The sequence below is a fragment of the Odocoileus virginianus genome, chromosome 29 (assembly GCF_023699985.2).
Source record: "Odocoileus virginianus isolate 20LAN1187 ecotype Illinois chromosome 29, Ovbor_1.2, whole genome shotgun sequence".
NCBI classification, from domain to species: Eukaryota; Metazoa; Chordata; class Mammalia; order Artiodactyla; family Cervidae; genus Odocoileus; species Odocoileus virginianus.
In genome coordinates, this window is record NC_069702.1 from 21,754,924 (window position 1) to 21,782,064 (window position 27,141).

The 27,141-nt window shown below is 39.8% G+C and overlaps 2 long non-coding RNA genes and 1 pseudogene across 3 annotated transcripts in view; 1 reads left to right on the plus strand and 2 right to left on the minus strand.

Annotated features, from left to right (window-relative positions):
- LOC110144362 (uncharacterized) overlaps positions 1-1,165 on the minus strand; it is a 4,962-nt gene extending 3,797 nt beyond the window's left edge. For both annotated transcript variants that reach the window (XR_002315868.2, XR_011484525.1), the window contains exons 1-2: positions 1,106-1,165; positions 1-889 (exon numbers count right to left, since the gene is read on the minus strand). The exon at positions 1-889 is cut by the window's left edge and continues 734 nt beyond it. This is a non-coding gene — a long non-coding RNA (uncharacterized lncRNA). The remainder of the gene's footprint in view (positions 890-1,105) is intronic.
- An 8,998-nt stretch (positions 1,166-10,163) lies between these two features.
- LOC110144361 (SKA complex subunit 3-like) lies at positions 10,164-12,826 on the minus strand (annotated as a pseudogene).
- A 2,366-nt stretch (positions 12,827-15,192) lies between these two features.
- Positions 15,193-25,326, plus strand: LOC110144359 (uncharacterized). The gene is made up of 3 exons (XR_002315865.2): positions 15,193-15,394; positions 22,995-23,572; positions 25,163-25,326. It is a non-coding gene; the product is annotated as an uncharacterized lncRNA (long non-coding RNA).
- Positions 25,327-27,141: the final 1,815 nt, after the last annotated feature.

A 27,141-nucleotide genomic window follows, 5' to 3' on the forward strand; every position in this document is an offset into this window, starting at 1 on the left:
GATGAAAGAAACAATAAAGCAATATGTTAAACCAATAACTTAGATTTTGATAAGTGGTATAAAGATAGGGGCTTCCCAGGTGTACTAGTGGTAAAAAAATCTGCCTGTCAATGCAGGAGACACAGGAGATCCAGGTTCAGTCCCTGGGTTGGGCAGATCCCCTAGAGGAGGGCAAGGCAACCCACTCGGGTATTCTTGCCTGGAGAATCCAATGGACAAAGGAGCTTGGCGGGTTGCAGTCCATAAAGATAATAATACAGGAAAATGTGTAGAAAGTACCAAGGGTTAGCATACTCCCTTAGATGGACAGTTAGTGAAGACTCCTTTGAGGAGGAGCTATTTGAGGTGGGAGTTCTAGAGCGTGAACTTGGGAAGCATGCAAGTCCCATGTAGGGGCCCAGTTAGGGCAAGGGTCCTGTGGCAAAATCAAGCTTGGTCGGTTCAAGGACTGGAAAGAAGACACTGTAGTTGGCTGTGTTTAAAGCCTCCACATTATGATGTATGTAAGTTCACCTTCCGAATCATCTCAAAATGAAAGGAAGGAGGGATACAGAAGGTACTCAGCCCTGTAAGTTCGACCCTGTTCAGCGAGTTCCCTACAGATCCCTGAACATCAGTGGCCCACATGGTTCTGTTCTGCGATCAAGAGCACCCTCCAAACCCTAGGCTGCTTTCTCAGGGCCGTGACACCCAGAAGGGAAGGGGGCAGGACACTGTGACTATCTCCATTCAGCCAGTCTGCTTTCTAGTTTTCCAACAGCAATGTCCATATTCTTCAATATGAAGAACCGTGTGGAGCTTTATCACAGGTGCTCCAAATGTCAGGAGAGAGCTGAGTAATGCCTTCATATTTGCCCAGATGCTTCAGAACTGAACGGGATGAAATGAGCTGTGAATGAGACCAGATAGGAAGTCAGCTCAAAATGTTCTCTCTCTTTTTTTAAAAAACCTAACATGATAATCATCCAAAGTCAGGAAAAGGCAGTTCTAAACAAGTTGTGCTAAATGCCGCTTAGAAACAGCCAGGAGACAAGGAAACGTGTAAAATGACTCTGTCATGCTGAAATGTTCACGGCTTTGTGAGAGAGAAATGGCTGAAGCCTACCTTTCTTGCGACTCTGGAATAAAAACATGAGCAAGCCCTGTGTTTGTTTGCAAGTTGACACTGGTAACAGCAAAAGAAAGGGAGGATATGTTAGCATCATAATAAAACCCCATTCTGACCTGGGAAAGATGCGGCAAGGGAGGGGCCCTGTACCCAGGTCCAGACACTTGAGTATTAGCACAAGTGTTTCAGAGTCAATGAATCTTTAGACTTTCCTTGAACTTAAAATTGCCACCTGGTATTCTTGGCTTTATTTTCTGGCTCATAGAATCAAGATGTTCTTGAAGAATTAACCCATCCAGGGATTTTCCAAATGTATTTTCCTGAGTTCTAGAGCTTTCACTAAGGTACCTCAGTTGTTTATCCCCTGGGAGCCTGAGGGAGTTAAGATAGTAAAATATCATTTTCAGCTCTCCACTCCATTTCTAGTTGGTTCTGCTTTTCAAAGAGGCATAAAAGTATTGGCTTTGTAAAGGCAGGCAGTGGAAGGAAGTTTTAACTCTGGCAATATGGTCTGCTTTTTCTTTGGGGTAAGTTTGATTTCTAGGATTTTTGTGATGGTTGTAAGCATGGATAGCAATCTAAATGGAATTTGAGTGGACCTGACAGCATTTCACGGCAAACAGAAAGGTGAAATGTAGAGGCAGTGACAGATTTTATTTTCTTGGGCTCCAAAATCACTGTGGATGTTGACATGTGTGTGTGTGACCATGCTAAGTCGCTTTAGTCATGTCTGACTTTGTGACCCTGTAGACTGTAGCCCACCAGGTTTCTCTGTCCATGGGATCCTCCAGGCAGGAATACTGGAGTGGGCTAACGTGTCCTCCTCCAAGGGATCTTCCTGATCCAGGGATCAAAGCTGAATTTCTTATGTCTCCTGAATTCTTTACTAGTGCCACCTGGGAAGCCACTGACTGCAGTCATGAAATTCAAAGACACTTGCTTCTTGAAAGGAAAGCTATGAAAAATTTAAAAAGCAGAGACATCACTTTGCCAACAAAGATCCATATAGTTAAAACTATGGTTTTTCCAGTAGTCATATACAGATATGACAGTTAGATCATAAAGAAGGCTGAGGGCCAAAGAATTTATGCTTTCGAACTGTGGTGCTAGAGAAGACTCTTGAGAGTTCCTTGGACTGCAATGAGATCAAACTTGTCAATCCTAAAGGAAATCAGTCCTGAATATTCATTGGAAGGACTGATGCTGAAGCTGAAGCTCCAATACTTTGGCCACCTGATGCAAAAAGCTGACTCTTTGGAAAAGACCCTGATACTGGAAAAGATTGAAGGCAGGAGGAGAAGGGGGACAGAGAATGAAATGATTAGATAGCATCACCAACTCAAAGGACATGAGTTTGACTAAACTCTCGGAGACAGTGAAGGATAGGGACGTCTGGCGTGCTGCAGTCCATGGGGTCGCAAAGAGTCAGATGTAACTTAGGGACTGAACAACAGCAACCACAAATCAGCATTTATAGGCTTTTTACAAGACTCCTTTCCCTGTTTCTAAAAACTATCACAGCTCATCTTGTGCATCAGTATCCAACATAGTTCCTGGCACACGACTGATTTTTAGTGATGGAAGCTCATTAGAGTGATCATCATTATGTTGTGGCAGATGAAATTCTGACTCCTAGTTTAGGGCTCTGTATGATTTGGTTTGGGGGGCCCAGTCTTACGCATGCTAAGACCTAGCCAAGTGTATTCCTTCTGCTACATGCAGCCTCCCTGGACCATGCCAGTCCTCACCAATTCTCTCCTTTCCTTCTGGTCTAACTGCAGGAAGAGTCTAGACACAGTCTCCTTTAATGCTGGCCACAAATGCTTTCATTAGTTTGGCTCTGTCAACAACATTGTAATACCCTTAAAAGCACAGACTTGGTCTTAGATTTTTTTAAAAATGTATTTCTTGAGTATGTAAGCCCTGAAACAGTGCTGAACTCATTATAGGCAAGCAATAAATACTAGTTGATTGTTAGGCCTTCCTCTTTTCAGAAACCTTACAACTTATTGAAAACTTCTTCCAATTTGGAAGACATCTTTTCTAACATCTGTTTTCTATATTATCTCTGCTCTCGAAAGAATTTAGAACAAATTTTATAACAAACCTTTTTCATTTCTCTGTGTGTGTGTGTGCTCAAGCGCTCAGTCGTGTCCGACTCTTTGTGACCCTATGGACTGTAGCCCGCCAGGCTCCTCTATTCATGGGAATTTTCAGGCCAAAATACTGGAGTGGGTTGCCATTTCCTCCTCCAGGGGATCTTCCCAACCCAGAGATTGAATCCAAGTCTCCTGCATCTCCTGATATTGGCAGGCGGATTCTTTATCATGAGCCCCTGGGGAAGCCCTCTTTTACGTCTCTAGTATATATGTAATCCCATTTCACGTCAAAATGAAAAGAGGTCTGTATTCTACTGTCTTTCAGTCTTGTCATTCAAAGTGAACAGATCATGGGCACAAATGTACGGGCATCACTCAGAGTTTTATATACTCCTTCAACTGACATGCTGCCTTGTGTGTGAAAATGCCATTCAGAACTTGTAGATGTCCATCACAACTCTAACTCAAATTGTGCACGACCTTAACTCCAAAATACTGAATCTACATTTTCAGCTTTCTAATTTCTAAAGTGATTGGATCGCACTTCCTCCTCCACTCATGAGCAATGTTCTAAGTCTGATTTAGAGGCCGTCTGTCAGGTGCGTTAACCACTTTGGAGAACAGTACTGTATAAATACCAGAGATCATTGTTATTGGGTCTCCAAGACACACTTCCAAGAAATGCGATTCCCTGGCCTCCCATGTAAGTTAAATGATATAGCATACGCTTTGCTTGGAGCACGGATGACTCTGGTAAAACTACCACCTGGTTAACAAGCCCAGTGAGAAATGTAAAAGGGGGCTCTGATGTCATTTATAACAATGCCTATACGTTGGTTAACAAGGGCAGCATTGGCTCCCACCTCTGTTGGCTGTCTTAACTGCTGGAAAGAGTAATCTGCCTTCCGAGCTGCTGTTGGCCATTGCCACCTGCTGGTTCTGGCAAAAGGCTCCCCCTGGCTCTCCTCCTGGTGCTGTCCTGGCAGCCTCCCCAAACGGCCAAGCTTGAGCCAGAGAGTGCAGGGGCGGTTGGAGCTTCCACATTGCTGAGGTTGCATCATGCAAACTGGCTGATGGTGGGGCGCCTCGGTGCTCTCCAGGGTCAGTGTGCTGACTGCTGCGGTGACCAGCTGGCTGGCAGCAGCAGTGACTGGAAACTGCCCCTGAGCACGTCACATGTTGGCAAGGAGAGGGTAGCAAGGGAGCAAGGCTTCATCAGAGAAAATAAACAAAGCTTTATGAGGTAGCGGTAGGCATTTTCTATCCAGCCTGAATTCGTTTTAAGCATGCAAAACTTTTCTCAGAGTTGCATTTAAACATTTATATCTTAATCTCGCAACTCTTCATTCCATTGATTTTAAGTTTCTACCTAGAACTGAGACATTCCCATTTAGCATGTGGTGGGTCTCAGTCTGTCTGAGGTCACCATGGTTTCTGGTGGCAGCTCAGTAATGAAATGTCAAGGATGCTTACCTTGTCTAATGCTGAAACACGGGTACAACTCGTTTATGTATTTCATCATCCACATGGCAAACAAAAGGGATATATATGCATTGTCAGTTCACTGAATTACACATCTCCTTTAATATGGGTGGAATCATTTACGAGCTATTGCTCAAACCAAGCTGTAAAAGCCCCCGTCCGAGTCCTAGCTGACTGCACGGTTAAGGCCCAGCACAAACAGACCCATAATAGTAAACCTAGCATTCCAGGGAGTGTAAATCATGCTGTGAGTTTGATACTTCCTGGACGGTTTTAAAATACAGATTTTACTTTTCTTCAGATACGGTGAAGCTAAAAGTTTAGGAGTCAATTGCCTCTGAAAAGATATATTAGTATATTCGTAGATGCCAAGAGGAGGGGGTGTGCCATGCTGTGGTGCGCCACAAGGGGAGGCACCAGTGTCAGGCAGGAAGCAGGCAGAGCAGGAGGAAAGCATGGGCGAAAGCCTGGACTGTGGTTTCCATCGGGGAAGAGCAGGCCAAGCAGCGTGTGCAGGCTTATGATTGGCAAGTTTGAATCGTTTCATCAGGCTCTGGGCCCTAGGAGCTGTCCCTGGTTGCGTGGTGCCCAGCCCAGGGGTGATCAGGACAGAAGCACAGTGGCCCTGAATGTCAGAGCCCAGCAGAGGCAGTGGTTGGGCTGTGGGCTATGGATAGGTTACCCTGACTCGAAAAACATGCTCCCAAGTAAGTTGTCTGCTATTTCTAGGAATGAGCTAGTCCTGGGCAGGGCAGCAAGGCCTTGGATGAGAAAGCATCAAGAATACACAGTAAAAAGACCTGTTTAACACGGAGCTGGCCAGCACACACAGTATCATGCTGGAGTGGGTTTTCTACAGCAGAGTTCTAGCTTATTTACTCTTTACAGTGTCTTCACTGAAGGAATCTCAAATCAAATCATCCTGCAAATTTTCTAACTGCTTGTCGGCCAGCAAAGAAAGGTACAGTAACCTGTGACACTCAAAATTGCCAGCCACAGTTATCACATGGGTTTGGGCAGAGGAGAAATAAAGGAAGAGAAGGCAAGAAGAGAAGCCTCATCAGAAATACAACTGTTTTCAGTGTTTCATGGTGACTGATCCGTTTGATATGCCACAGATCTGATGAGGGATGAGACATATTAGAAAAGCATTTTCTCATTCTGTTTTGTTGTGTGTCGGGAAGATTTTATTTTGACTGGAGATTATTTGGCTTGTAAGCAATAGGCAGTAGTGACAGTTTTGGAGGGATCATGACCTGAATGGGGATCCTGCATCTGGCACTTTGGATCTCTGTGGTATTAGGTTGATTTTGCTAGATCTAAGTGTCTCTATCACTAAATATGGAGGTAATATATGGAGATAATAATAAAAATAACTCGAGTAAGTGCTCAAAAAACGTTAGCTTTAAGTAAGCCAGATCCCGTTAGAAAGAGCCAGAATACCAAGATTTGATCAATCTTGTACCCAGTATATGATTCTCCCTTTTATTTTACATCCTTATTAACAAATAAAGAATTTTCATTTTCCATTTCCATTCCCTTCATCTTGATGTTCCATTTTGAGTTTTTCTACCAGAATTGACTCTGAAGACAGGGTAATTTGAGCATGTATTAGCATTAAAAAAGAATATAAGAAAACTGAAAAGTGCAGACATGCTACAAGGGAAGGTTAACATTTCGAGAACTGCCCTAGTCTCAATGAAATCTTGCATTCTGATTCTCTTTTTATTTTACTTAAATATAATAGTTAAGATATATTTATAATCTTTTTCTGTCTTGAAGCTGTGTAGGCTCATGGAATAGAATTTTAAAAAATTTTCCATAAGAGAAAAAGAAAAAAATTAAATTGTCCATAGTATTTAATTCCATTTTCATGTTTTCCCATTGTCTTTGTTTTCCTAAATTGATGTTTAAAAATACAGTTGTGGCTCATATGACACATGTAATTCTCATCTTTTTATTTAAGATTGTATCATAGATGCTGCATACTCTATTGTATCCTTTTTAGTGTCTTAGTATTCTTATCTTTAATACTTCTCATGTGATTTTAAAAATTATTGAGAAAACAGAAAGTGTGACCATGGAATAAAGGTCCCAAAATGATGGCTGTGGACTAAAACATCCTGAGAATATACTTGGGAGGACCAACTTAAAAAAAAAATACCCTTTTAAAAAAAATCAAAGTTTATCTAAAAATGTGGATTTCTACTTTTCTTGAAAACTTAGACCTGGTGATATTGTATTTGCATTTTTCTCTTTTTTTAAAAAAATTAATTTATTTATTTTAATTGGAGGCTAATCACTTTACAATATTGTAGTGGTTTTTGCCATACATTGACATGAATCAGCCATGGGTGAACATGTGTTGCGTTTGCATTTTTCTGTGTAAGGATCTTTGGAAATAAGAGTAAGATACCTTTCGAGTCAGAGTGAACTTTTCGGCTATGCAATCTCCCAAACCCTGTTGTGACTACTTAAATTTAACTACATTTGAGACTAAAGAGACCTAGAAAAGATTCAAGCTAGGTGCATGGTTGAGCTAGATGCTATTAAGTTCACACCAGACTATAAGGATCCAAGGCATTAATTTAACCATGAGGTCCAGGGACAAGAATGGTAATAGCAGTGAAACAACACAACTCATTGAATATTGCAAAGATGAAGGAGATTAAAGGGTACTTATGTAACATTTGAGCCTTGCTAAGTGGAAGAGTACAAAGATTGGTACAGGAAGATGACATGTTTGACTTTTTATCTGTGGAATTTTTCCCTGAAATTCTTTTTTTCTGGAGGTATTTAAATGTATAAATTATTACTATGTGTCTGCACTAACTGTGTTGCTTCCTAAGATGAAAATGGTTCCTAAAAATGGCCAGTCACATCTTTCATTTCTCTTTCTGATGTTAAGCTGAGCCCAGACAAAGAACTGAACTATGGTTGACAAAGTCAAGCCATCTGGTCCACCAAGGTAACAGGTTCACTTGACCCTTCCATGAACTGATCACATTTTGGGTATTGAGCCAAGTCACTCAGTCCAAAGAAGAAAAGACTTGAGATCCTATCAGAGGAGGAATCATTAGAATAATTAGAACATCAGCCTAATGGACATGATGCCTACTTTCAAGAATTTAGGGATATATTTGTATGAAAAAAAGAATTCATTCCCTATGAATTTGAAATATAAAATTAGGACTAATGAGTGAAACTCTAGCAGCTTTAAGAACAAGTATAATCAAGAACCACCTAAAAATTGTTGTTGTTGTTTAGTCACTAAGTCATGTCTGACTCTTTGTAACCCCAGGGACTGTAGCCCACCAGGCTCCTCTGTCCATGGGATTTTTCAAGCAAGAATACTGGAGTGGGTTGCCATTTCCTCCTCCAGGAGATCTTCCTGACCCAGGGATCAAACCTGAGTCTCCTGTGTCTCCTGCATTGACAGATGGATTCTTTACCACTGAGCTATGAGGGAAACCCATCTAAAAATTAGAGGTCATCAAAAACAGAAAAGCGTCCCTGGAAAGTAGTGAGTTTCCTTGCACCAGAGGCATATATATACATGCTGGAAAAGAACATGTCAGGGAGCTGGGGAAGGGACGCAACCATTGACTAAATGCCCTCTATAATCTTAGCTAGTCTTACCAGAGTCTACAAGCCAGAGTATCCCACAAACTACTCCAGAGACTCTTAAATTGATAGATAATGGTCGCAACTCTGAAACACAACTTGCACTTCCAATGGAGCCAAGAACTTGAGAGTAATCTTCTATATCCTACTCAGATCTGTACTGGTTGCCAAACTGCAGGGGAGTAAAAGACTCTGCGTTATCTTGATAGACGAGCTGGTGAATCCCACACAGCTGTGTTGTGGAAATGTTCTCCATTTCCCTCATGATAACATTGAGTCATAAAAGAGAGAAATGAACATTTATTTGCCAACTCCACCTGTCTGTTGGGCCCACCAGATCTATATTAGCATCAAGGGAACTTGCCTATAGTGCTGAAATTTTTATCAGTTGGAGAGAAGCAACTGTTTTTTCCCTTAACTTGTGGTTAAAGCCAGTTCCTTTTTTTTTTTTAATCAGAAAACTAAATGATAAAAAGCTGAGACCTGAATGACTCATTTGTCAACGTCTACATTTAGTTAAGTGTTTGGAACATAACATCTTGAAACTTCTGAGCTTCACATTCTAAAAACTCAGAACTAGGGTGAAGAGTGCTTTAATTCTGAATCCAATCTGAATTGAAGAAACAATCCTTTACTTAGAAAAGGGGGAAAAATAATACAATTCATTTGTGTCTTCTAGATAAAATCAAGATCAAATGGAGAAAGCAAAGAAGGAGAATGAAAATTCAAGAGAAACAATAGTTTCTTTAAATCCAAAGTTCTGGGATTTATCCTCTTCTTATTTCTTGCTAAATTCATTATTTCTGAAATCATTGCAATGACATTTCCTCCATGATAATAGAGGATTAATTTTAGAGTTGAGTGGGAAGTAAGTTTTCAATCTATCCAGATTAACTGATGCACTAATTGAAGTGTCTGTTTTCTCTTTATTTATATTTGCAATTAGATCATCTGCTTCCTTTACACTTTTAGGACCAGATACTTGTTAGGCAGATTCCTTTGAAAAATTAAACTTACCATGTGACCTCCAACTCACACTTTCAAGTTGAAGTTTAAGTATGACCTACTGCAACAATGTATGTTGTTCTCTTTTAAAGAATAATGTGAGAACACAAAACAAGAATTAATCAATAACAAAAACAAGGCAGGTTCTCTGGACCCGAAGAACAAATTAGACCTGGCATCTGTACCCACCTCCTTCACCATTTGATTGATAACTGTGATTTGCTGACTCTCTCAATTACTCCAGTTTCATTACTGTCTGAGAAATATGCCAAGCACTCATTCAACTTTTATTGTCTTTCTATCTTTGTGCTTGCATGAAATGCCCAAAACTGGCATTTCAGGAAAACGATAGGTAAATTAACTACACCAAAAGAAAAAAAAACAATCAGTTTCTTCAATGTGACCCTACAATCAGTATTATATTGCACTATTACCAAAACCATATAGAAATTCACACTCATTCAGGGCACTGCAGAGCAGCACACAACTTGCTCTAAGTTCTGCCAATGTTCAGCTCCTGTGTATATTTATTTGACTTTTATTGTGCTAATAAAATCCCCTTTCTGGTCTCAGGTGAACAGAGCCATTTTCCAGTTCGTTGTAACAATCTCCTTCCTCTGCATCTACTTGATCCACACTGATATGGTTTTGATATGGTCACTGATCCGCACAGGATATGGTTTAGAAATGACCTTGGATTAAAATGGCAACACAGAACCTTATGACTCCAGTAGATTTTCAGTGTTTTAATTCTGTAAAATTTGAAAACACTAAAAGTCACAAATTATGTACTTCTTTTTCTGCATAGTAAATATGAGAACATGTGGACTGTTTCCCATAGCATCTTTTTTTTTTTAATTTAACATTTTATTTAGCAAAATTTAAATTATAACTACTCAGTAGTTCCTAGAACAAAGAATAAGTTGTTCTTCAGTGACAATTTTCTGACGAAATGAAGAGACACAACGTGACGCGTCTTCCCATTTGACTTTCAAGGCACAACCATAAAAGAGGATGTTTGCTGAATCAGCTTGACTTCAATCATAATGCTCTTGAACTCCATGGACAGGGCAGCCTGGTGCTCTCAGAGACAGGGCCACAGGCACAGCTGACAGTCCAGAGAGGAGCACCCACTCAGAAGGATGCCGAGCAGCTTCCAGAGGGTGAGGCTCGGGCTCTGCTGGGCGCCGAGCTAGATGGGGGTCTGGGGAGGTTGCAATCATGTGCTGGGAAGAGCTGATTTGAGAGGATGAAACTGACAATTTAGAGGAAAACACCCATCCTGACACGACAGCAGGTGAGTGTCTTAAGTCCAAATGTTAGACACCCCCTTCAGTATAGCTACCTAGGCCTATGAATTCCTTTTTTCCTACATCAGTTTAGGCTGTCTTTTGTAAACCACAGTGTCTGAAATAAAATTGTTAAAATAAAAGGAGTAGAAGACTTGGGACAGTCATGAGAGACAGTGGGCAGAGCTAACCCCAAGGAAGAAGCCCAGCTCTATCAACAACTGTCGAGCCCCGAGAAGACTGAAGGTGGCCTCATTTGAGTGGCAAACAGTAATGTTTAAATTTCAAAAATTATTTATCCTGCTTCCTAATATTATTTAAACCACACAGTTCCATGAGGCAGGGTAAACTTGAAATCAGTGAAATAGCAATGATCTTTCAAAACTGAGCAGATGAACTGCACAGGTTAGATTAAATCAAACGTAATAAAAAGCACGTTATGCTATTAGTCTCCACACTCATCTTTAACATGAATTGGTTTTTCAAAAGGGGGATGACGTAGGGATGTTGAAAACAAAGTGAGACCAGGTTTGCATTCATCTCATTCTGTTCAGTTTCCATAATGGAAGGACAGATCCACTATCATTTCTATAGGAAGATACAATAAAAAATATCAGTTGGATATAACCAGTAGCCTTCAACAAGGCAAATGACATGACACTGAAGACCTCTGTTTTCACACTCAGAATACAATTGGGAATGAACTCCCAGCAACATTGTCCAGGGGGCTAGTGTGGGAGCGGAGCCATAGGGATCACGAGCTCGAGGTTGTGTCCTAAGCCGCAAGTGTCAACTCCAGATGTTTACTCACCATCCCAATGTGAACTTTTCAATGTTCTCCTCAGATAACACGGGAACATACTCACCTTCACCAGTTTTCTTTGTTGCTGGCATCTTGCACATTCTGTCCACGATGAGGCAGGAACATTTTGCTGGGTAGCACCACTCTAACTGCTACTGGAGATGCTAGGTTTGAGTTGTATTTTGATCAAATCTGACGAATAGCTTCTGGAATCGTAGTAACTTCTGGAGGTGTAGGTGTTTTGAGCAGATTCTCGTAAGAAGAAATTGTAGGAGAAGAGGGATCTGCAAAATTCTCAAAGCACTGGTCTGAATTTGAAACTAATGATGTACTTTCTTTCGTTTCTAAGTCCTTCGATGAACTGTTTGTGGATACCATAGCTGTGCTGCTTTGTAGAAGGGACTTTCAAACCAGGAGTGCAGAATGCAGGTGCCAAAGGAGAATGTGTGTGCTCAGCATCATTTTTTCCCAACGGCTGGGTTATGAGGCCAGGAGTGGCAAAGGCATTATCACTGGGCACTGGTTCTGTTTCTGTGGTCTCACTGTTAGTTTTCACATTTTTAAGCCCAATTGTGTAATCGTCATTTAAACACATAGTATATTCAGAGAGATACCAAAGTGTTCTAATTCAGGAGTTACACACTCAAAATCATCCATCTTTAGTGCACATTTTGGAGTTTTTACTAGTGAGTATTTGGAAAATGGAGTTAAAACTTTTGGCTCTTCTTTCTGGTTGTTTACTGCTTGGGGAGGGTTTGGTAGAACTTGGGATACGATGTACCGCTCAAGTCCAAAATCAGAAAGTTGTGGACTACGCGGTGACTTCTCAGAAACAGAAGTGCTTGCAGCAGCAGAATCCAACAAATCATCTTTCACGTCAGGCTTCGCAGGACGTTCACATTCACTGGACTCTGATTTAGAGTCAGTGACTTCTTGCTCATCCACTGAATTTTTCTTGGCACGTGGAGTATATCCATACTTCTGGGAAAACTCTTTTATTTTCATGATATCCATCCATTGAATTGTTTTTCATCAATATTTTTGTTGCTTTTATGAAACCAATGTTTTCTTGACTTTCCAAGTTTGCTTTATCAAGAAGAATATTGACATCATCCTTTAGAATTCGTACTTCTGAGTTAAGGTCATGTAGAACTCTCATTGGACAATCTTCAAAGTCTTCGCTGTCCTCTCCGTCCAGCGCTCGCTGCAGCCGGGCCGTCTCGCTGTCCAGGGTGACGGCCAGAGACCGCAGCTTCCCGCAAAAGCCTCGGATCGGATCCATACGAGAGGCCAGCTCCCCGCCTCAGAGCCCGCGGCCCTTTGAATCCCGACACCTGAAACGCCATTGGTTCTCGTAGCCGCGAACGGCCTTTCTCCCATAGCATCTTACTGGAAACTCCCAAGTTTTGAACTAGCATCTCAGGAAATGCCCAAACCTTTATCAGTTGAAATTTGTTGTTGTTGTTCAGTCTTGTCTGACTCTTTTGTGATGCAATGGACTGTCACCTCATGGGCTCCTCTGTCCATGGGATTTCCCAGGCAAGAATACTGGAGTGGGTTGCCATTTCCTTCTCCAAGGGATCCTCCCAGATCAGGGATCAAACCTGCATCTTCTGTATTTGCAGGCAAATTCTTTACCACTGAGCTATCAGGGAAGCCCGTAAGTTTAACTACAACTTCCTAACTCTGGTTACTAAATGCCAGGGGCACTATTAAGATGGACATTAACACTAGGTGTTAACTACTTTGTTCCTATTTTCTTTGGTAACTTAAGTCAGAAATCCAGCTTTTGCCCTTTTCTTTGATGTCTACATTCTACAGTCACCAGCAGGATGGTGCTAGATTTGTTTCCAAGTGTCATCCAAATGTATGCCAGCAAATCAACATTTTAAATGGGTGCCACCTGCAGATAATAACATTTCGCGTTTGATTTTTATTATAATGCAGATTTTTGAAACACCAGGAAAATACATGTATATACACGGCTGAGTCCCATTGCTGTTCACTTGAGACTACCACAACATTGTTAATCGGCTATATCGCAGTACAAAATAAAATGTTTAAAGGTTGGAAAAAAAAAAAAACATCAGGAAAGAAAAGATGACCCCTCTTGAATTCTGTTCCTAATCTGGGTATTGGTATTTTTGTTGATACTCTCCTTCTACAGTTAATACCTCACAGTAGTTCTTCCAATCACCCTGCTCTTCTGGCCAGTGCCCCGCTGGGGCTCTTTGCCATTGACCATGTGTTAGGATAGAATATGAAATGGGATCTCTCTACAATAACAACATCTCAACCTGAAACTTGAAACTGGGCCTCTTTACCCTTATCCCCCCTCCAGCCACTTTCAGCAGAGTTTCCTCTTTCTTACCTCATCTACTCTTACTAACAGTCTTCCCTGGTTCTCTCTTGTACAATCTATTTCCTGGACTACATGGGATTACTTGGTAAGTTATTTCAGGGCTACAGTCCCTTCCAATACATCTCTGTTGTCTTCCCAGGTCCAAGTGCAGAACTTTGGGGGCTTCCCTGGTGGCCCAGTGATTAAGACTTTGCCTCCCAGTGCATGGGGTGCAGGTTCGATTCCTGGTCAGAGAGCTAAGATTCCACATGCCCCTTGGCCAAAAAACCAAAACATAAAACAGAAGTGATATTGTACGAAATTCAATAAAGACTTAAGAAAATGGTCCACATTAAAAAAAAAAGTCCTAACACAGAACTGTGATATAATAAAGCATGTACTAACTTTTGGATATGTAAGTAAGTACTAGATTCTATTACATCTAGTCTAAGTAAATACAACTGAAAAATCATCTCTATTATACTGTTCTTGGGTGAGGCTAATATAGAAATTAAATTTTTATTTAATTTTTTGGCCATGTCACTCGAATGTGGGACCTTAGTTCCCTGACCAGGGATCAAACCTGCACCTCTTGCATTGGAAGGTGAACAGAGAAGTCTCAGAACTTAAATTTTGTTTGCTTAACATTTACCTCAATTTTGATATTAAAATTTTTATCATTTTCTTAAAATCACAAACTTCTAAATATGTATTTTCTAAACATTCTGAAATTAAAATATATTTGCATAGAGTCACATGTAATTTAAAAAATATTCTTTGAAAGGCAGAAAATTTGCACATTAGACTCTTCTTTCCCATTGTTTTCAACACATTCTTATGGACGACAGAGGATGAGGTGGTTGGATGGCATCACCGACTCAATGGACATGAGTTTGAGCAAACTCCAGGAGATGGTGAAGGACAGAGAAGCCTGGTGTGCTGCAGTCCATGGGGTCACAAAGAGTGGGGCACAACTTAGAAACTGAACAATAAAATTCTTGTAAAAACCTTTCACACATAATAGTAGAGGAGGCTTCACGCCTTTCCCTACAGATTAACAGACCCACAGAAGGCGGACTTGTCAGTGAATGATATCTCTATTTGGTGACAGCATTAGCCTTTGGATTCAGTCCAGTTTTCAGACACAATCTCTCCTACATATGTTTAAAAACTTTAGAAATACCACACCTCTAGAATAAAGCATTCATAAGAAAGATTGCAAAGAATGAAAAGGCATAAAACATTCAGGAAAATAAGAAATGCTTCATGATTTATGTCATCTGTCCATTATCATTATATATTAAGCAACATGCTTATATGCAAATTTCACAAGTCCAAATGGTACCATGCCTGTAATACTGCTCTGATGGGACCAGCTACCACAGAGCTGCTTCATAATCCCTTTATTTCTAATACATCGCAATTGAGGCAGGAGGTAGATAGGCCCCTGGGGCAAACAGGTGGAGTTTGTTGTCTGTGGATGGATGCTCCAAGAGGAAAGTAGCAGGACAAGAGTGGGAGAAGGCTGGGCCCTGCCCAGATGAGACCACATATTCCTCATTCTTGAAATTATGGAGAGCTCTCTGACTACACATGTGCAGATAGCTTCTTTGGAGATCAAAAGACGGGGCATATCACCTCATAGTAAGTGGTGCAACTACCCATAAGCCTCTCTATTAGAATCCGTCTTGGTTAAGAGATGTGTGCCACGCATGCAAGGACCTTAAGATGTATCAAATAGGATCTCAGCACTAGGCAAAATAAGACAATTGGTCAAAGGAAACCAGGAAGAAAGGCCCCAGAGACGCGATTCAAGTCACACCACAAGGGTGCGACTCTCTGTCTCTGAGCCCACGCATATGTCTATCCACACTTCTTTCCCTCCTAATAAACACTTGTTTAACTACTTTCCATCTTTGTGGGAATTCTTTTCTGCAAAGCCAAAGACCCAGGGCCTTGTCACTGACCACTGGCTTAGCAGTGAGGATTCGGTGTTCTCACAGCCTCGGCTTGGCCTCAATTTCTGGTGGGGAAACCAAGCCCCACTTCAAGCTGCTGCAGGCCAAGACCTCTCAAGATCACAGTGATATGTGATGTTTATTCCCAGGGGCCTTAATTCTTTTTCATGAGTTTGGGTCTATATAACATAATATCCAGATTATGTGCATTTCCTTTTAATCATTGTAGCATTACCTCTCTTTCTGTCACTGATCTTATGTCAGGAGAAAAAAAGGTTAAGACTCCAAACCAGTTGTCAGTTGTACAAAAACAAGCGTGAAAGGAACAGGTGTGGAGTATGAAGTCTTATACTTTTGTCTTATAGAATTTTTAGAATGAAATGATACCCACCTATCTCATTTTTCATTCAGTTATTAAGTTCCAGGTACTGCTCTTTGAGTTTAGAAGCTAATATTTCCTGAAAAAGTGAGAAGACTTTGATCAAACTCTTGGAGAGTCAGTCAGTGATGAACACAAACAGGGGAAGCTCTTGTTCTCATGGAGTTTAGAGTCTAGTGAGCTTTAGCATGAAAGATATTCTAAGTGCTTAAACCCATACTATGTTTCACTAGGTCAGGAACCGGCACAACTATGGCCTAAGGGCCAAATCTGGCCTGCCACCTGTTTTTTGTAAAATTTTACTGGAACCCAGCCATGCCTATTCATTTACATATTGTCTGTGGCAGCTTCTGCACTGTAGCAGCATAACTGAGTAGTTGTGATAGAGGCCATATGGCTTGCAAAGCCTAAAATATTTACTATCTGGTCCTTTACAGAAAAAACTCACCGACCCCTGCATTAGGTGAAACAACAACTTACAGACAACAGCTTTATCTGTTTAAAGCTAATTCCTAAATCTTACTGTGTTTTATCAGTGAGGAAACAGACCCACAGAGGTTAAGTATCTCAATGAAAATCATGTGATGACCAAGAGACAAAGTCAATATTAAATGTTAGTCTTCTAACCATGGTGGCCGTCCAATATCTTTATTTATTCCACCGCATTTCCTGGGCTTCCCTAGTGGCCCCTGCAGTGCAGGAGACCAGGGTTTGATCCCTGGGTGGAGAAGATCCCTTGGAGAAGCAAATGGCAAGCCACACCAGTATTCTTGACTGGAAAATCCCATGGACAGAGGAGCCTTGCAGGTTACAGTCCATGGGGTCACAAAAGAGTTGGACACAGCTGAAGCTACTAACACCTGCACTTTCACTTTCATTCCTTGTGCTAAGCCTGGCTCTTGAATACAGCAGAAGGGAAGACCTGTCTCTAAGGAGTTTATGAATTTGAGCAAACTTCAGGATATAGTGAAGGACAGGGTAACTGGCATACTGCAGTCCGTGGGTCGCAGAGTTAGACATGACTCAGCAACTGAACAGTAAAAGGGGTTTACTGTCAAAAAAGAAAACATAGCTCAAAGTACTTCCTAGACTTTAAGACCTTGAGAGAGTCTTTGTCATGTGAAAGAGAGTTGGTGAATTGTTCCCATCTTAGAAAGTAGGAAAGAGACTGAGGGGGACCCTTGTTTGCTAACCACATTGCTAGAGAAGCTGATAGAAAAGAAAATGACTTTTAAACTTTATCCTCTAGAGTTCTGTTTATGAAACAATAACACTGGACTCAAAGTGTATTTTTAAAAATTAAGAAAAAGTACTTTGTCTGCATCACTATATCCTTAGCACTTGCTTGTACAGGATGTTAAGGATTTGGCCTTGCCAAAAATACTTTGTTCTAAATTTCTGAGCCTAAAAATATTTCTTCACTTTGGATTTGTAAGAGCCTTTGGCTTTCAACTGTTTCTAAATGACTAACCAAGTAGATATTTTTGTGAGCAATCTTGGACATTGAGAAATTTTACCCCCTTCCTTTTTTTTGTCTTCTCAGATTTTAACTCTAGATTGAATCCCTTACATAAAAAAGAGCTTGAAAAATACTTTTAAAAAACATATTAATTTTAGTCAACAAATCAGTGACATGCCAAGCCATATTGAAGCCTGAGGCAAAAGGAAAAAGCAGTGATACAGCTTCTGTCTTTTCTTAACATTTTGATATTTTATTCCTCATGGATTTTTTTTTTTGCACTAATTGTGATTTTTGAAAATACTGCATGAGAATATTATTTATGCTGATGACTAGAGTTTTTCTTTTGGCAGTCTCTTAAATTTCACTTCAAAGGCAAATGCCTTACTCACTTCATTCTAGTCCAGCCCTGCACAAATCCAAATATTTTAAAGATATCTTTCTTTCACTGAAAATATTGTATAAAATAAAGCTTCAGAGAAAAATCTGTTTTGGCATTCTTTTCCTTCATGAGTCCATTCCTAGATTTACAATAAAAATAAAACTTTGTAGAATACTTGTTTTTCATCTGATGGTCCCCAGGGACTGAAGTGTACCAGAAGGAAAGAGTGACCAGCATTTGGGTGATAACTGATGGTCACTGTTTCACAGCGCAGGGAGGAGACCCAGGAAACAGGCTTCAAGTCCTGGGAATTTCTTCTTTTTGCCTTTCAGTGTCCATTTTCAAATAGATGTAAACTATAGTCTTGGTAAGAGCATCTCCTGACTCTCCTCCTTCAGTGATCTAGCTCAGCATTTCTCTACCAATGAATCTACAATGCTTGGAAGAAGAGGCAGGAAGCCTTTCTAACCAAAATCTAAAGCTACACACTCCAGTCAATTTCTCAGTAACTAAACTGATAATTTTATCTTCATTCTATCTAACTATGTCTTTATTCTCAAATGGTTCTAAACATGAGATGAAAAGAAAGGGTGCTTTTTATTGACCTTAATCCCAAAATTTCCTCCTTAAATTTTGCTATTTAAGTTTAGTCCTTTTAAAAGATCTTTTGGTTCTAAGGACTTCTAACTCTAATAATAAATTTTAAAGTCCTGTCTGGTTTCCCCATACCTTACTCAGAATTTTGATGACTTTCCAAATGGAGAATTTTAACATGAAGGAAGCATTTTATTTTAAATTAAAATGAAGTATGAACAAAAATGAATATTTTAAACCCAAACTGACTTGATTATCTTTTCATCTTGCATATTAACTGACAAAATTCGTGTCTGTTTCATAGCTGCTCTTTTTGCAAAACATATACATTCTGCTTTGCTATTTCACATTACTCAAATCCATTTTTCTGTGTTTTTATAAAATCATTATAATTACACAGTCATCATTCTGTTATGTGCTTAATTTACCAAATCATATCCCATCTTAAACATTTAGATATTTTTCTAATTTCTTCTTCTAGGGAAGACAATCAAAAGAAGCTCATCATAAACAGAAAATCTATTTCTATTTAATTTTTTTCTTCATCTACATTACTTGAAGTAGAGTTGTTGACATGACTGAAGTGACTTAGCATGCACACCGCACACAGGGTTGTTAGGTTAAGGGTATAAATATATTTATGGTTGTAGTTAACTATTCAAGCATCTTTTTTCATATTTTTCTTTTTAAAAATAAAAATCACATTTCTAAAGATGATAATAGAGTGGCATGGTAATTTATATTTGACCTTTCTTCCCGAAATTTCAAAATAGTCTAAATATTTTAACTGGAGATTCCTTGACGGAATTAGTGTCCTATAAGAAGAAGAAGAAACCAGAGTTCTCTCTTTCCATCATGTAACAATACAGCAAGAAGGCAACTATCTGAAAGCCAGGAAGAAAGTTCACCAAGTCAACCATAAGCCACATAATCTATAGTATGTTATAGCAGCCTGAGCTAGCTATCAAAACATGATTCGAGCTTTTCCTTTCTACCAGTTGCAGACATGTATGACAGCTAGTGTTTTATAACAATCACCTGGAATATGTTTTATTTGCTTAAAATAACTGTCAATTACTTGTATGTGGTCAGGGCTTTATGCTTTTTATTTTAAATTTATCCTTGAAGATGTCCAGTACAAAAACCCATGGAAATATTCAGATTTCACTGCCACCAGTTTAGACTCATCTGCAAAAAGAACGGAAAACATAAAAGCTAAATAATTACCTGTATAATTAAAGTCCCATGTCATTTTTTCCATTAGTATACCATTGTTTTGAATAATTGAATTTTAGCCTTTTTATTTTAAGGTCTACTCAGCTCTATGGTAGAGATTGGAACTTTAATATTAAGAAGATAAAATAAGCCTATACCCATTGTCACCAAGCCTGATTGTGATAGTTATTAACTTTGACAATAGCATGTTTACATTACCACAATAAACTTTGATCTAAAATTAGAAAAATGATTTGCAAATTATATGAGAGCAGAATAAATTGGGAATAAAATTTAAACACAGTCAGCTTTCCTTTTGTTTTCTGAAACCAATTTCATTGTGTGTTTGGGAAGGGGGAGTTGCCCCACACCAGCAAGCAATTCTCAGACAGAATGTCCAAGAATTCAGCTCAGTTCTGACACTATTTACCCAGAGCTAGCATCAGATTCCAGAGGTTAAGGGCTCAGTCCTATAAGACTATCCCCTGTCCCCGTACATACTTCAAAGGCCAGCTTCAAGCCAGGTGCTGTCTTTCTGATCAACCAGCTACAGATTGCAGGTTCCAACTACCCCACCTTGGATTTCAGATGCCAATGGAAAGCCCAGGTTGATACCTGTACTTTTAACTGTGTATGTGCGTGTGAAGTTGCTTTAGTCACATCTGACTCTTTGTGACCCTGTGGACTGTAGACCACCAGGCTCCTCTGTTCGTGGGATTCTCCAGGCAAGACTACAGGAGTGAGTTGTCATGCCCTCCTCCAGGGGATCTTCCCAACCCAGAGATCGAACCCAGGTCTGCTACATTGCAGGCAGCTTCTTCTTACCATTTAAGCCACCAACTGACTGTCTCTAAATCAGAGGTTCCCTTGATCCCCTTTTCTGATTTGATTAACTTGCTAGAGCAGCTCACAGAATTCAGAGAAACAATTTACTTGCTAGATTACCAGTTTATTATAAAAAAGATAATACTTAGGAGCAGCCAGGAATTCTCAAGTGGCACAGTGGTAAAGAATCCACCTGCCAACGCAGGAGACACAATAGATGCGGGTGCTATTCCTGGGTCGGGAAGATTCCCCTGGAGTAGAAAATGGCAACCCATTGCAGTATTCTTGCTTGGAAAATCCCACGGACAGAGAAGCCTGGTGGGCTACAGTCCATGGGGTTGCAAAGAGTCAGAATTGACTGAGCACACACACATGCAGCCAGATGGAAGAGACACATGCAGTAGGTAAGTGGGAAGGAGTGATGCAGAACTTCTATGCCCTCGAAAGGCAGATCACTCTCCCCAAATCTCCTCGTGTTCACCTACCCAGAAGTTCTCTGAATCCAGTCCTTTTGGGTTTTCATGAAGGTCTTATTATATAGGCATAACTGATTAAATGGCCTTTGGCAACGGATTCAACCTCCAGTTCCTTTTCTCTTTTCAGGAGTGTGGGGTGAGACTGAAAGTTTCAATCCTCTAATCTTGTGGCAACCAGCCCTCATCCCTAGGTAGAGTCTGAAGTTGCCTTATTAACATAACAAAAGACATATGTTGATCACTCTCAACCCTTAGGAAATTCCAAAGATTTTGGGAACCTAGGGTCAGGAACCATGGATGAAGTCCAAATATACAGGAGAAATGTATTTTGGTTATCTGAACAAAAAAAATATATTTCTTCTACATCACAGTATCATGTGCTTTTAAAAGAAAAAAAAAGCAGTACATAAAATATTATATGAAAGTTGCTCAGTCCTGACTGACTCTTTGCTACCCCATGGACTATAGCCCAACAGGCTCCTCTATCCATGGGATTCTCCAGGCAAGAATACTGGAGTGGGTTTTCATTCCCTTCTCCAGGGAATCTTCCTGACCCAGGGATCAAACCCTGGTCTCCTGCATTGCAGGCAGATTCTTTACAGTCTGAACCACCAGGGAAGCCCAAAATATTACATAGCAGATAAAGTACTTAATGGGTACTTGGATCAGAAATAGGTATATCAATTTCAGAAGAGTTCACTATTTTTTATTGCTATAATGAAGGTTTTTTATTTACATAAAATATATTTTGATATGTAAAAATTCCATTTGAAAATGTTTTTTCAAGAATATATTACTTGCCCTCTGTATTAGTCTGTGTCTTTTAAGGAAAATATTGATATTTCAAACAAGCAATCAGACACAAAAGAAATACAAGTAATTAGACACAAAAATGACAGAATGGCTGAAGCAGCAAAAGGAAGTAGGTGAAGTAACCTAGATATTAGTAACTGTATAAAGCTGCTATCACTTTTAGAATGGAGGAAGGAAAATCACCCTGATTCATGATCACTGTGCAGTTGAGGAGCTGTAACTACAGCCACTGGAACCAGCTGAAGGAAACCAGGTGCTTATATTGCAATTGATATTGCAAGATCCCAAAGCTTGCAGCTTAGCTGCTGGATCCAGTGTTGAATGGCACTATGCTCTAGGGACATCTTAAATGCTTCCTGCCTTGATTACCTCCACAACAGAAACCTAGAGTCCATACTCCTGGGAGTGCCCAAGGCATAGCCTACAAGAGAAAAGCAAAAGAAATATATCTTGTGTCCTTAGACTTTATAACTTTCCAAGACCTCTCATTGCAGGAACAGGAAGCCAGCTAGAAAGACAGTGGGGGTGGCTGGGAAATGTAGTTTCCAGGCTTCAAGCCCACATGACATGGAACAGAGCACAGAACAATGGAAATGGATGAAGGAAAAACAGATAAATGATGTCACGACCCTCATAGTGTACAACTGGTAGAGAGATTTTCTTCTTCAAGTACTTTAAAGATATGAGTTAAAATAATAATTATACCTGTAATAGGGCTTCCTAGGTAGTGCTAATGGTAAAGAACTTGCTTGCCAGTACAGCCGACATCATGAGAGGTGGGTTCAATCCCTGGTTTGGGAAGATCCCCTAGAGGGGGAAATGGCAACCCACTCCAGTGTTCTTGCCTGGGGAATCCCATGGACAGAGGGTCCTGGTGGGCTACAGTCCATGCAGTTGCAAAAGAGTTGGATAAGAATAAAGTGACATAGCATATACCTGTAATATTATGTATTTATTATTAGCATAATTATTTAATTCTTGTGCTTTGAACATGATTTAATAGAAGGTCTAGACTACATATATACATACAAATAATATGTGATTAGAACTAGGGTAAAAGTCCTGTTACCTCATGATTTCTTGACCTTTCAAGGAACACAGATCCTAGTACGTGTTGGCTGTCTTATCCTGTTCTCATTACAGGGGCAGCTACTACAGTTTCGGGGTCTGCTTTGACCACTACTCATCCACCATCTGCAATATGGATCCTACTTTCTGGAGTAAGACCACTTATCTTCGGTTTCCAGGGCTACCCTCACGTCTGACCAAGTGATCACAAACTTGGGGTTCCCAGTACACCTCTGTTTTGACAACTGTCCAGAAAAACTCATAGAACTCAGGAAAATATTTTACTTATGAGAAGACTTTTATTGGAGCAAAAAAAAAAAAAAAAGAAAGAAAGAAAGGATGTGAATGAGAACCAGACAAAAGAAGAGGTACATAGGGTGAGGTCTGAGGGAGTTCCAAACAAGCAGCTTCCAGCGTCATCTCCAAGTGCAGTCAGAATGCATCACGGTCCCAGAACATCAATGTGTAGCAACATGCACACAATACTGCCAACGAGATAGTTCCTAAAGCTTTGATGTACGAAGTTCTCCTGGGACGTCGTCACATGAGCCAGACTGACTGAGTCAGAGGCTACATGATTGAACTACACGCTCTTCCCTCTGGAGGCCCAGTCGCTGTTACATGGCTTAAAGCCCCAGCTCTCTAATGACATGGTTGGTATTTCTGGTGTGGTCAGTCTCATTACCACAAACTATTTAGGCACTGTAAATAGCAAAATACTCTTATCACTCTGGAAATTCCAGGATACCTCTCAGGAACCAGGGGGAAAGGCCAGCCAATTGTTTATTATATAGGACTCAGTTCAGTTCAGTTGCTCAGTTGTGTCCCACTCTGCGACCCCATGGGTGTAGCACGCCAGATTTCCCTGTCCATCACCAACTCCCAGAACTTGCTCAGACTCATGTCCATCCAGTCGGTGATACCATCCAACCATCTCATCCTCTGTTGCCCCCTTCTCCTCCTGCTTTCAGTCTTTCCCAGTATCAGGGGCTTTTCCAGTGAGTCTTCGCATCAGGTGGCCAAAGTATTGGAGCTTCAGCATCAGTCCTTCCAATGAATATTCAGGACTGATTTCCCTTAGGATGGATTGGTTGGATCTCCTTGCAATCCAAGGGACTCTCAAGAGTCTTCTCAAACACCACAGTACAAAAGCATCTTTCTGGTGCTCACCCTTCTTTATGGTCCAACTCTCACATCCACACATGACTACTGGAAAAGCCATATCTTTGATTAGATGGAACTTTGTTGGCAAAGTAATGCCTCTGCTTTTATGCTGTCTAGGTTGGTCATAACTTTTCTTCCAAGGAGTAAGCGTCTTAATTTCATGACTGCAGTCACCATCTGCAGTGATTTTGGAACCCAAGGAAATAGTCTGCCACTGTTTCCATTGTTTCTCCATCTGTTTGCCATGAAGTGATGGGACCATATGCCATGGTTTTCAGTTTTGGGATGTTGAGTTTTAAGCCAGCTTTTTCACTCTCCTCTTTCACCTTCATCAGAGGCTCTTCAGTTCCTGTTCACTTTCTGCCATGAGGGTGGTATCATCTGCATACCTGAAACTATTGATATTTCTCCTGGCAATCTTGATTCCAGCTTGTGCTTCATCCAGTCCAGCATTTGGCATGATGTATTCTGCATATAAGTTAAATAAGCAGTGTGGCAATATATAGCCTTGACATACTCCTTTCCCAATTTGGAACCAGTCTGTTGTTCCATGTCTGGTTCTAGTTGTTGCTTCTTGACCTGCATACAGCTTTCTCAGAAGGCAGGTAAGGTGGTCTGGCATTCCCATCTCTTTAAGAATTTTCCAGTTTGTTGTGATCCACAAAGTCAAAGGCTTTAGTGTAGTCAATGAAGCAGAAGTAGATGTGTTTCTGGAATTCTCCTGCCTTTTATATGATCGAATAGATGTTGGCAATTTGATCTCTGGTTCCTCTGCCTTTTCTAAATCCAGCTTGAATATCTGGAAGTTCTTGGTTCACATACTGTTGAAACCTAGCTTGGAGAATTTTCAGCACTATTTGCTAGTGTATTATACAGGACTAGTTTTGTATAGCATTATATGTATATATAGTATACATATATAAATATGTATATAATATTTATATAGGTAATATATATTATATGCATATACTTTGTATAGTATTATAAAGTATAACCTTTGCTAGCATATTATGCAGGACTAGATTAAGCCAATCTTTAACAAAATGGCAGACTCTTAGAATCTTCTTTCGTGTCAGCAGATGAGATCTGAAATATTCCTGCCACAGAGCCAAACTGGCTTCCTGCTTCAGGGTTATTGGAGAAAGACTGCACCTCTGTGACTGGCGGTTTCAACCTGGACACACTCCATCTGCACCTAGGAACAAAACTGCCTTTAACCCCGATAATTAAACTCTACTCAAAGCATCCTATTGTCTTGCCTTTGTCCATCCAGTTAGATCTCTTGGAAAATGACTGCAGCATGAATTTAGACTGAGTATCTTAATCTTTTTTAAAGAATATGATTCGGAACTGTGGTTACTTTCTACTCTGTCAGTTCACCATTTAAGACCCAACAGAACATATGTAGGTTATGACAGAATAAAGAATTAGATTTCACACAAGAATTTACCACTAATATAAACTTGCCAGGTGTTTTTGAGAGAAGGAATTAACCAAAAAAATATCCCCTAGTGGTATTGAATAGAAAAGAATCTTTCAAAATAAATTACTAAGTAGAGTCAGATCTGAAGATTTTCTTTGGTTGTTACTTTTTTAATTCCTAAGAAAATTGTTAAGCTGTATAAAATGTAAAAATGATTGCTTCATTTGTTTTAGTAATCTTTTCAACTTTATGATTAGGTTGATTATAAAATTGTCAACCTGGCTTAATATTACCTACTATTGGCACAACATATTATAAATATAATATTGCCAAATGTGGAACTGAAAAATAGATGATCACTTCCTATCACCTTTGATAGAATAATGATAACTGGGATTATTTCAGTGAAATTTCAACAGGGGGGCCTATAATCAAATTATTGATCAAAATAATGATCAATAATAGTAATAACATGCATCTATACTTTGCCACAGCCTTGGGGTAGAGAGTATGTACTTCCCTAACCCTCAGCTTTGTGGCTTGCTTTGGTCAAAGATGTGAGCTGATGGAAAATAAGCAGGAGGACTGAAATGTGCTTGCATTTGGCCATGCCTTGTCTGCATGGCCTGTTATCATGAGAAAAACAGACCCTGGAGAGTTAGAGCAGTAGCTGCTTGGACCCCAGAATCATCATGTATGGAGCACATCTGAGCCTAACCTGCAGCAAAGACTGAAAAACACCTGGACTCAATCCTCAGCATGGAAACAAGACTGGCTGAGCCCAGTCTAGTCAGCCAAGCCCTAGCGGACCTACAAACACACAAAAGAGAAGACATCATATTTCAAGCCCCTGAATTTTGTGGAGTGACTTAGTCAGTGGTATTACTGTGGCAATACTGGCTAATGCAGAAATTTGTACCTGGAAGTGGGATGCTGCCATAATATATAATTGAAATATTCATATTATATTATTGATATATTTTATTAATATATTAAAATATTTTATTAATATATTTAATAGTTTAATATATTTTATTACTATATTTATATTATTATGTTTATTTATATAGTCATATATTTGTATATATTTATAAATAAAAATATATTTATGGCATTGACTTGGGGAATAAAGTGGCAGAGAGCAAAGAAACTTTGACAAGAGTCTGTAAAACATCAAAACATTTGATGTCAAAACATTTGCTAGAACTGTCACCCATAAGAACTCCAAATAAAGAAAAGAGTTACCTATTGAGCTCGTAGCATTGGAAAAGATTTCCAGTCAGAAAGTTGAAAATGTGCTGATAGTAACCAGATATATTTGATAAGGTCCTATAATACTGAGAAGAGCTCAGAAAAGAACTCACTGGTGAGCAGGAATAAATGATTGTTGCTTTAAGCCACTGAGTTTGGGGTGCTTTGTTACACAGTACTATTGTGGCAATAGTTGACAGATATAGAATCTAAAATCTACATTAGTTTTAATCCAAGATCCCTATGGTCTTCTTTCCATATATAAATATTGGCCAATCTCTGTGCTGAATGTTACAAGGAATATAAACAAGAATTATTTATGTACAGAAATATTGACATTTGTGGACAAGCTTTACTTTCAGATGAAGTAATTTAAAATATTAT